This window comes from Suncus etruscus, chromosome 4, assembly GCF_024139225.1.
Source record: "Suncus etruscus isolate mSunEtr1 chromosome 4, mSunEtr1.pri.cur, whole genome shotgun sequence".
Taxonomy (NCBI): domain Eukaryota; kingdom Metazoa; phylum Chordata; class Mammalia; order Eulipotyphla; family Soricidae; genus Suncus; species Suncus etruscus.
In genome coordinates this window covers 42826361-42837245 of record NC_064851.1, presented here as the reverse complement: position 1 = coordinate 42837245, position 10885 = coordinate 42826361, and the positions used below count along the sequence as shown (strand labels likewise).

Here is a 10885-nt window from a genome sequence, read left to right as displayed (position 1 = left end):
TGTGAAAGGCTCAACTGGAAAAACAATTTTTAACTCTTTCTTAAACTCTTTCAAATGACAGAATAATGTATAGGAATCCAAAAGGAAATAATCTTGAAGACAGAATTGCTGTTATTTTATGGGTGTTATTTTAGGGCATCAGAAATACCCTAACTTTCCACTCATTCTTATTCAAAGAAATCATCTACTTCAGCAAAAAAAAATTCCAAACACAGGCAAAAGTTGAATTATAATATATAACATCTTTTGCCAAAGAACCTCCATTATTAAAAAGAGTAGTTGTGAAGGTCAGAGTGATAGTACAGCATGTAAGGTGCTTATATGTAGCCGACCTAGGTTCAATCTCCAGCATCTCATCTGGTCCCCCACAAAACTACCAAGAGTGATTCCTGAATACAGAGCCAAGAGTAAACACGAAAGAAAGAAAATAAAAGAGTAGCTGTTGTTTTAATTTTATTTGGGGTGGACACACCTGGTGATGCTCAAGTCTTACTCCTGACTGTGCTCAGGGATCTCTCCTGGGTGCCCAAGGGTCCATATGGGATGCTGGAGATCAAACCTAGGTCAACTGCTTACAAGGCAAGCAAGTGTCTTACTTGTTGTACTATATCTCTGACCACTAAAAGAGTAGCTATTTTTAATAATATATCATTTTATAATTCTAAATTTTTAGATACATCCTTTGTAATGCTTTCCTACCTTTACACTTATGTTTTACTGGTGAAGGGGGTGTTCTTTTCATGATTGAAACCCAACTACAAATATGTTTGTAATCATGGTGCTAATAAATAAAAATATTATTTTTAAAACGTTCATCAACACAGATGCAAACAGATTGTTTGAAAGATTTTCCATGATGATTTTCTCTTTCTGTCTACCAAAGAAAAACCCAAGTATTATATTTTTGATGTTTTTTATTTTGTCAGGAAACAGCAATTCTTGCTACTTACTGACCTAAATATAAAACCAAGCCAATTGTATGACAGCCTAGATAATGAAGGAAATTAAAAATTTATTCCCTACTTCCTCAATATATACTTTCCCTATATCCATTCTGCTCATTTTTCTTGTTAACTTTGCACTACATCCCAGTTCAAAACTTCTGATCTCTGTTTCCTTTCCTTTCCTATTCTGGATCAACTCAACAAAATCTCATTGTTCTATCCCTGGTATCACAGGTTCATCAAGAGCCATTAGTAGTAGACCCTGAACACAGACCTGTGAGTAGATTTAGCATCAGTAGAAGGGACCACAAAACACTTCAGGCATGAGGATGATCTGTAGAGCCTGAAAAACCTGTATGATGCAGAGTCCCAAGTCCAGAGCATGGCTGGATCTCAAGGAGAAGCACCAGGATGACTGGGCAGAGAAAGAACTTAAAAAGGTACCGCTGGAAGTTCACTGCTTTTTTCCATGAAAAAGCACAATTAATTCCCACTGTGTGAAGAGTTGCAGTCCAAGGCAACCACTGAAAATATTTTTATATAACTCCAGCCCAGAGTGATAGAGATCTTCTCTCCATCCTGGAGAATGGTCCTATCTCTGCCTTAATCTAACATGTACTTTGGACTTTCCATCTGAAGAAGCCTATGAGCTCTTGAGACTCTTTCTCTTTTTCTTCTCTTTCTCTCCCTCTCCCTCCCCACTCTCTTTCTCTCCCTCTCCTTCCCTCTTTCTTTCTTTCCCTCTCACTCCCTCCCTTCCCCTCTCACCATCATAATTCTCTAAGCAAATTTCTTTAAAGAAGGCTATTTTACTTTACTATTTTTTTCTGTTCCTGAAATTTTTTTCTCAGCAGCGTTTAGGACTGACTTTCCTTTACTTTTTAAAAAAAAATTTTAAATTGAAATCAGTGTGAATTAGAATTCTTTCACAGTTGTATTTCAGGCACATAGTGACAGTGAATTAGAGCCATTCCTACCACCAGTGTTGACATCCCTCCACCATAGTTCCCAAAATGCATCCTATATCTCCACCCTTAGTTTTCTGAATGGCTAGTGTAACAGGTCCATTTTGTGTATAGTTTGTTATAGTTTGGGTATCTTAATTCTATTGTTGTTAACTGTAGTTTAGGTATTTAGATTTGACCATTTTTTATTTACACTCAATGCTCCCACAACTGCTTGGCCACTGAGTCCCATCTACTTTTCTCAATTTGTAGGAGAACACAGAATTATGAGAGAGAACAAGACAAAACAAAATGGAATCCCTACCTAGAAGCTAGGTAATTTAAATACAATTAAAAGAAGAAAAATGAAGAGGAGACAGATGTGGTTTTGTTTTTGTTTGTTCTGTGTGTGTGTGTGTGTGTGTGTGTGTGTGTGTGTGTGTGTGTTTGCATAGGTGAACTAAATGTTGGGGAAATTAGAAAGGAAATTTCCTTGGCCTAAGAAATACAAGGAGTCTCTATCCTTGAAGCATACTGTCTTAAGACTGACTACAGATTTTTGCACAGATCTAAAGGTGAAGCCCAAGATAAAATCGTTCTTTATGGTCCTAGGAAAGTTCTGCTTAGACATGGTTGTTGTAGTCTTCTGTAATCAGAGATCTTGGTTTTTGCAAAATCCTAGGATGGAGCATCTTCTGATTTCATCTCACCATTAGATGATGAGGTAGGGCAACCTGCCCTTAGATCAAGTTGTTGCTGTTTCCCTGTTGTTAAGATGCTATATGAACCTACCCTAGAGCAAGTTGGTGCCAGAGCATTATTAGGGGCCCCCCCAGGGGGAGTTTGATTCCTGGTGCTGGTGCAGGGAACTGTGCCAGTTCTAAGGTTGGGATCCGAGATTTGGGGTTGGATGGTCGATATCTGATCAATTAAAGCCTATGACTTTCCTTTTTATCTGTTTTTTTTTTTGTTTGTTTGTTTGTTTTTGGGTCACACCGGCAATGCTCAGGGGTTACTCCTGGCTCTATGCTCAGAAATCGCTCCTGGCAGACTGAGGGGACTATATGGGATGCGGGGATTTGAACTACCATTCTTCTGCATGCAAGGCAAATGCCTTACCTCCATGCTATCTCTCCAGCCCCATGACTTTCCTTTTCTTGCAAAGAGAAAGTCCTTGTTCTTGAGTTCACAGCTCCGCTAACACTTGGATGTCGAGGATCAGTTTCTGCAACTAACTGGAATTCAGGTGTAGTATGACAGTTGCCTCATAGGGCTAGTGGATACAGACATCAATGTTAGGAGGTGCTTGTAGCCATCCATTTCACTGGATGGCTGAGGTGGGCCAAGCAGATAAGTAGGAACATTCTTCTCTCTCTCTCTCTCTCTCTCTCTCTCTCTCTCTCTCTCTCTCTCTCTCTCTCAGGCTATCTTCATTGTTACTTCACTCAAGTCAACTGCAAAATGGTGAGATTGACAGATTCAGTTGATCTATACCATTTTCTCCCTAGGAAATCCCCCTATGGAATTCACTTCTTTTGGTGAAAATCTCTTCTATCTGTAACAGTGTAATAGTTTCCACCAGTGATACTCCGGGGATATTCTGGGCTCTGTGCTTTGGTGTGATCCCTGGCAGTACAGGAGATAATATTTGGTATCAGGGAGTGAGCCAGGCAATTCCACAAACAAGGCAAGCTTTTATCCCCACACTATCTCTTTGACCCTGAAATATATTTTAAGTATATAGAGTCAAATACTCTTTCTGGTTTTAGTTTCCATTAGTGTTAATATTTTTAATTTGTTAGTCAAAGATAACAGTAATAAAAAATAGTAAGAATGGAGCTCCAGTTTAAAATAGGACATTGTGGTGGATTGTCACAATCAAGTTTCTGTCCTCTACCACATCTCTCACAATGGACACTGCTGATCTTCACTTGCTCATCAGGAGCCTGGAATATTCCATTCTGTTTTCTGGGAAACATTTATACTATTCTGAAAACCAAGAGTAGACTGCAGAGAAATTATTTTCCCATGGAGAGACATGTCTGACCTGTATCAAGGTCCTATCATGGGGATTAAGCAATTTTAAAATCCTGAATCTTGCTGACCTATGAGAAGACTGAGCTCATGAGTGACCATACTCACCTCAATGGGTCCACAGAATTAAAATAAACAATAATAATAATAATAATAAATGAATAGTTTTAAGTGGAGGCCAGAGAAAGTCTCTCAAAAAAGTGATACGAAAACAAGAACTTGAAGGAAGTTGCTGTAGACTGAATATTTCTCCATTCTCCAGATGCATATTAAGTTCTAATAATCCTCAATATGGTCTGTACTTGGAGAGAGGGCATCTGAGTAAATAACTGAGGTTAAGAAATAAAAGGCCATGTGATTAGTGCCACACAAACTCAAATATCTTGGAGTCAACTTGACTAAAGACTTGAAGGACCTATAAAAAAAAAACTATAAAACACTGCTTCAAGAAATAAGAGAGGACACTAGGAAATGGAAACACATACCATGTTCATGGATTGGCAGGATTAACATCATTAAAATGGCAATACACTCCAAAGCATTGTACAGATTTAATGCGATTCCTCTAACGATATTCATGACATTCTTCAAAGAAGTGGACCAAACACTTCTGAAATTAATTTGGAACAATAAACACCCACGAATAGCTTAAGCACTCCTTGGGAAAAGAAATATGGGAGGCATTACTTTCCCCAACTTTAAACTGTATTACAAAGCAATAGTTATCAAAACAGCATGGTATTGGAATAGAGACCCTCAGATCAGTGGAATAGGCTTGAGTACTCACAGAATGTTCCCCAGACATACTATCATCTATTTTTTTTTTATAAAAGATCAAGAAATCCTAAATGAAACAAGGAAAGCCTCTTCAACAGGTGGTGTTGGCAAAACTGCTTAGTCACTTGCAAAAAAGCAAACTCAGACCCCCCCAGCTAACACCATGTATGAAGGTAAAAACCAAATGGATTAAAGACCTTGATATCAGACCCAAAACCATAAGGTATATAGAACAACATGTAGGTAAAACACTCCATGACATTGAGACTAAAAATATTTAAGGAAGAAACAGCACTCTCCAAACAAGTGGAAGCGGAGATAAATATATGGGAATATATTAAACTAAGAAGATTCTGCACCTCAAAAGAAATTGTGCCCATGATACTAGAGCCACTGAGTGGGAGAAACTATTCTCCCAATACCCATCATATAAGGGGCTACTATCCAAAATATTCAAGGCACTGACAGAACTTTACAAGAAAAAAAAACAATTAATCCCATCAAAAATGGGGAGAAGAGGGCCCGGAGAGATAGCACAGCCCGGAGAGATAGCGTTTGCCTTGCAAGCAGCCGATCCAGGACCAAAGGTGGTTGGTTCGAATCCTGGTGTCCCATATGGTCCCCAGTGCCTGCCAGGAGCTGTTTCTGAGCAGACAGCCAGGAGTAACCCCTGAGCACCGCCGGGTGTGGCCCAAAAACCAAAAACCAAAAAAAAAAAAAAAAAAATGGGGAGAAGAAATGAACAGACACTTTGATAAAGAAGAAATACAAATGGCTAAAAGGCACATGAAAAAATGCTCCACATCACTAATCATCAGGGAGATGCATATCGAAACAACTATGAGATACCATCTCATGCCACAGAAATATGTGCACATCACAAAGAATGAGAAGAAGCCGTGCTGGTGGGGATGTGGAGAGAAAGGAACTCTTATTCACTGCTGGTAGGAATGCCATCTAGTCCAACCTTTATGGAAAGCAATATGGAGATTCCTCCAAACCTGGAAATTGAGCTCCCATATGATCCAGCTATACCACTCCTAGGGATATACCCTAGGTACACAAAAATACAATACAAAAATCCCTTCCTCACACCTATATTCATTGCCGTACTATTTACAATAGCCAGATTCTAGGAACAATCAAGATGCCCTTCAACAGATGAATGACTAAAGAAACTGTGTTACATATACACAGTGGAGTATTATGCAGCCGTCAGGAGAGAGAAGTCATGAAACTTTCCTATACATGGATGTACATGGAATCTATTATGCTGAGTGAAATAAGTCAGAGGGAGAGAGACAGACACAGAATACTCTCACTCATCTATGGGTTTTAAGAAAAATAAAAGACATTTTGCAATAATCCTCAGAGACAAAGAGAGGAGGACTGGAAGGTTCAGCTCACAACATGAAGTTCACCACAGAGTGGTGAGTGCAGTTAGAGAAATAACTACACTGAGAACTATCATAACCATGTGAATGAATTAGGGAAGTGGAAAACCTGTCTAGAGTACAGGTGGGGTGGAGTGGGGAGGAGGGATATTTGGGATTTTGGTGATGGGAATGTTGTACCAGTGAAGGGGGGGATGTTCTTTACATGACTGAAACACAACTATAATCATACTTGTAATCAGGGTGTTTAAATAAAGATATTAATAAAAAAAAAGAAAAGGCCAAGTGAGAGACAGAACAAGAAGGCAGGTAGAAATAAAATATATCAGAAATATATTTCTCACCAAAAATAAAATCAACCTGGAATCTTCATATTGCCCATCCATCCTCCACAATCATAAAATATAAACATTTGTTTAAGCCAGCCTATAGAAGGTATTTGGTTATGGCAGTGCAAGCTAAGAACTTGTACAGCTATCTGGGAAAAAGCACACCAGCAGAGGAGACAGCTGGTGTGAAGGTGCTGAAGTACAGCAAGCTGCAGTGTGATGCTAGAGAAGTGTGCGAGGGCAAAACTGGAGGCCACAGATCACAGAGGCCAAGGTTGTTCATTCAACCATCAGCTCCAGACCTGCTTTTTATTCTTAGTTTCAATGAAAATAGTTCACTGTCTTGAGGCATTGCGTTACAATGTTTTCAAAGGACATGCATTTCTGTAATACTTTTACCTAACCATGAACATGTGTTACTTTTGAAATGGGGGGGGGGGAGGACTTCAGAACATTTAGAAGACTACCTAAGAAGTGATTTAAAAGTACAAGCTGTACAATCTTTAATGCCAATGTGTGGGTACAGAGGATAAAGGGGAAATGGAGAGAGGAAAAATAAGGGGGAGATTGCAGCTGATTAGAAGTGTTGCAAGTCTCATCATGACAATACTCTGAAATGCTCTGTTATGTGTTTTTTGACCCCGTCCCCACTGGTAATCACACCTTTATAGTATGATGCTCTTTAAGGAATGAGGGAAGAGAGCAGAGAGTGGGGATAAGAACAGAAAACAAAGCATAGAAACATTCTTCCTTAATGGTGATCAAATAAATATACTTGACTTATGCCAATACTTAGCATGCTGTTTGACATATAAGAAGCAGAGATTTTTGTTTTTGCTTTTTTAAAGAAAAACTTGAGGGGCCAGAGAGATAGCATGGAGGTAAGGCATTTGCCTTGCATGCAGAAGGATGGTGGTTCAAATCCTGGCATCCCATATGGTCCCCTGAGTCTGCCAGGATCGATTTCTGAGCATAGATCCAGGAGTAGATCCTGAGCACTGCCGGTGTGACCCAAAAACAAAAACAAAACAAATCATGAATTAGACTAATATTCTTAAATTATTCTTCTACAGTAAACTCTTTTCATTTCTAAGGGGCTTCTTTGTTGGTACAATTTATTTCTAAAGAGGATATTTATTTAAAAAGAAAGAATGGGTGCATTGGATAGTTGATTTTTTGTTTTTTGTTTTTTTTTGTTTTTTTGTTTTTGGTTTTTGGATCACACCCGGCGGTTCTCAGGGGCTACTCCTGACTATCTGCTCAGAAATAGCTCCTGGCAGGAACGGGGGACCATATGGGACACCGGAATTTGAACCAACCACCTTAGGTTCTGGATTGGCTGCTTGCAAGGCAAATGCCTCTGTGCTATCTCTCCGGCCCTGGATAGTTGATTTTTGATGTTAAAACAGTTAATGTCCTTCCACTGTAACTTTACCTTGTCCTCTTTCTTTGCATCTTTGTTCTCATAATTAAAAATAAAAAAATTAAAATAAAAAACAAAAAAATAGTTAATGTCAGTTACATTCAAGCCCTGCATATCTCATGGTCGCTTCTAGGTATTTTGTTTTGGTTTTTGGGCCACACCCAGCAGTGCTTAGGGCTTACTTTTTTTTTTTTTTTTTTTTTACACTCCAACAGCCCAAACACTCAAGCTTTTTAATTTATTTTTAATTCAATTTAATTTTGGGCGGAAGGCACATTCAACTGTGGTCAGGAGTTAATCCTGGCTTTGTGCTCAGGAATCATTCCTGGCGGTACACCAAAAATCCTATGGGGTGCTGAGAATTGATCCCAGGAACCCAGGTCTGTGTGCAAGGGCAAATGACCAACAGATGTGTTGTTGCTTCGGGCCCTCAGGCTTTTTTATCCTCAGGTTTCTGGGTTTTCACTGTCAACAAACAAATACCTTTGGCCAACAGAAGTTCTGGCTGAAGAGCTCACCCCTCACAATCACCTTACTGGGAGAGCTCCATATCCCACACACCAGAATGACAAAGCAGGAACACAATGACCAAGGCAGTTAGAGTCCCATCTCCCACACACCAGAATGACAAAGCAGGAACACAATGACCAAGGCAGTTGTGCTGAGTCCCTGCATTAGACAGACACAGAACATGTTACTGAAGCTGGGCAGACAGGGTGCCTCAGGGGCTTCGTCTCAATGAAACTTTCAGCTCCACAGGACAGTCATCAAGAGCAGTTATCGTCCAACTCATCCCAGAGGCACAAGAGAGGATGTTCAGGGCCAAGGACACTAAGGGGCACGCTGGTCCGGCAGGCGACAGTCTCCAAAGCCCACCTCCTGAAGCTGCTCCTCGTTAGAGTCCAGGTCCAGAGAATGCACACATTGTGCCTTCTTGACCCCAAAGAGCCAGTAGCCGGTGCCTGCGCCTGCCACCACTGCTAGGCCCAGGTAGGCATTGTAGGTCATGGCCGTGAGCATCAGCAGGTAGCTCAGGAGCACCTGGAATATGTGCAGGGCTGTCTGCACCAGGAGACCACACCTGGGCAGCTGCTGGCAGGTTCCCGTAGGTTCTGGGACAGGTGTGTGCTCCTGGGTCATGTGCAGAAGCTCCTCGCGGGTTCTCTTGAGGCCTTCATAGCCCACCGAGAGAAGAAACACGGCCAGGGAAGCCCTGGCCTTGGATCCAGCCGAGTCGATCACCAGCAAACAGCACCTCCACGTTCTTGTAGCCACAGTAGGTCATGGGCATCATCATGGACGTTGTGCGCTGCTGCCGTGAGAGTGGCCCAAGGTGTGCAGGAGATGGTGATCAGGTGGAGGGGTGCTGCTGCGGTCCATGGCACTCATCCCTGCATCCTGGTACAAATGGGCCATTTTCTCTAAAAATAAACGATGTAGAAGGTTGTTGTAGAAGGTTCTGGAAGGAAGCAGGCGTCCTGCACTGTCTAGTCTTGTAGCCTCTAAAATCCTACTCTTGGCTCTGTAAGCTTGTGTTCCTCAGATGCAAGGCAAGCACCTTTCCAGCTGTACTATCTCTTCAGTCTCTCTCTCTCTCTTTTTTCTTTTTTGTCTGATTTTGGGCCACACCTGGCGGCACTCAGGTTATTCCTGGCTCTGTGGTCAGAAATTACTCCTGGCAGGCTTTGGAGACTATATGGGGTGCTGGGGATCAAACTTAGGTCTAGCATGTGGGAGGTAAACTTCCTACCCGCTGTGCTATCACTCAGGCCCTTATTTCTAATTTAAATATGTTAACTAAGGAGGTAAAAGTAATTGAGGGGGCTGGAGTGATAACACAATGAGTAGGGTGCTTGCTTTGCATTGTGGCTGACCTGGGTGCAATCCTTAGCATCCGATATCACCCCCCAAACACCACCAGGAGTAATTTCTGAGTGAAGAACCAGGAGTAACTCCTGAGCATCACAAGGTATGGCTCAACAGCAGCAGCAATAACAACGAACATAAATATTATTAAAGCTAGAGTGAGAGTTCTAAGGGGTAGAACCCATGTTTTGCATGTGAGATTTCCAGGTTTTTTTTTCTTTTTTGAGAACAATTGTTTATTTCTTTTATTTCTTTTTTTTAATATTTTTTATTTAAACACCTTGGTTACAAACATGATTGTGGTTGAGTTTCAGTCATATAAGATGACACACATCCCCCCCCCCCCCCCCATTATGGATATCCAGGTTTGATCTCTGGTGCTGATTGGTCCTTTAAGCACCACCAGAAACAAACCGAGCTCCACTGACTAAGCAAACCCTGAGCACTTCTGGGTGCGATTGCCCCAAAGAAAACAAATTAAAATTATAAGCTTTTGAGATAAAAATTGTATATAATTACTTCATTTAAGCACCATAGTTACAAAATTATTCATGGCTGAGTCTCAGTCATAGACATTCATGCAAAGATATACCACCCTTTACCAGTGCACATTTCCCACCACCAATGTCCCCAGTTTCTCTACTGCCCACTCTTTGCTATCTGCCTGCCTCTCTTTCATTTTTTCCTCTCTCTCTCTCTCCACTTTGCTTTGCACTGTTGCTAATGAAAGGTACTGTGCATATCACTTTATCCTCTTCCAGCACCCAGTTCTTGTGATCAGTGTAATCACAGTGATCAGTTTTAACAATCATCGTCACCGTTCACAACCCTAACTGCATTCACCACTCTTCATTGCAAGCTTTCTACCATGGACTGGTCCTCCTGATCTTCATGAGACAAATTTTTAAGTAGGTTGAGATATCGTAAGTCCACAGGAAACCCTTTATGTGTCATTTATACTTCATTTATATCTAAGTGTGGATTCATCTTGACAGAGTTAAAAGTGCAGTGAAGAAGCCTAGAGAAAGTACAATAGGTAAAGATCATACCTGGCATTTGATTCACTCAGGTTTGATCCCTGGTACCACAGCAGGTCTTCTGAGCACCATCAGGAGTGACCCCTGAGTTCAGAGTCCTGAGCACAGCTTGGTGAGTTCAAAAGAAAAATGTTTTA

At 40.9% G+C, this 10885-nt stretch overlaps 1 pseudogene; it reads right to left on the bottom strand.

Annotated features, from left to right (window-relative positions):
• Positions 1-8676: 8676 nt before the first annotated feature.
• On the bottom strand, positions 8677-9261 carry LOC126007043 (high affinity copper uptake protein 1-like; annotated as a pseudogene).
• Between the last annotated feature and the right edge of the window lie 1624 nt (positions 9262-10885).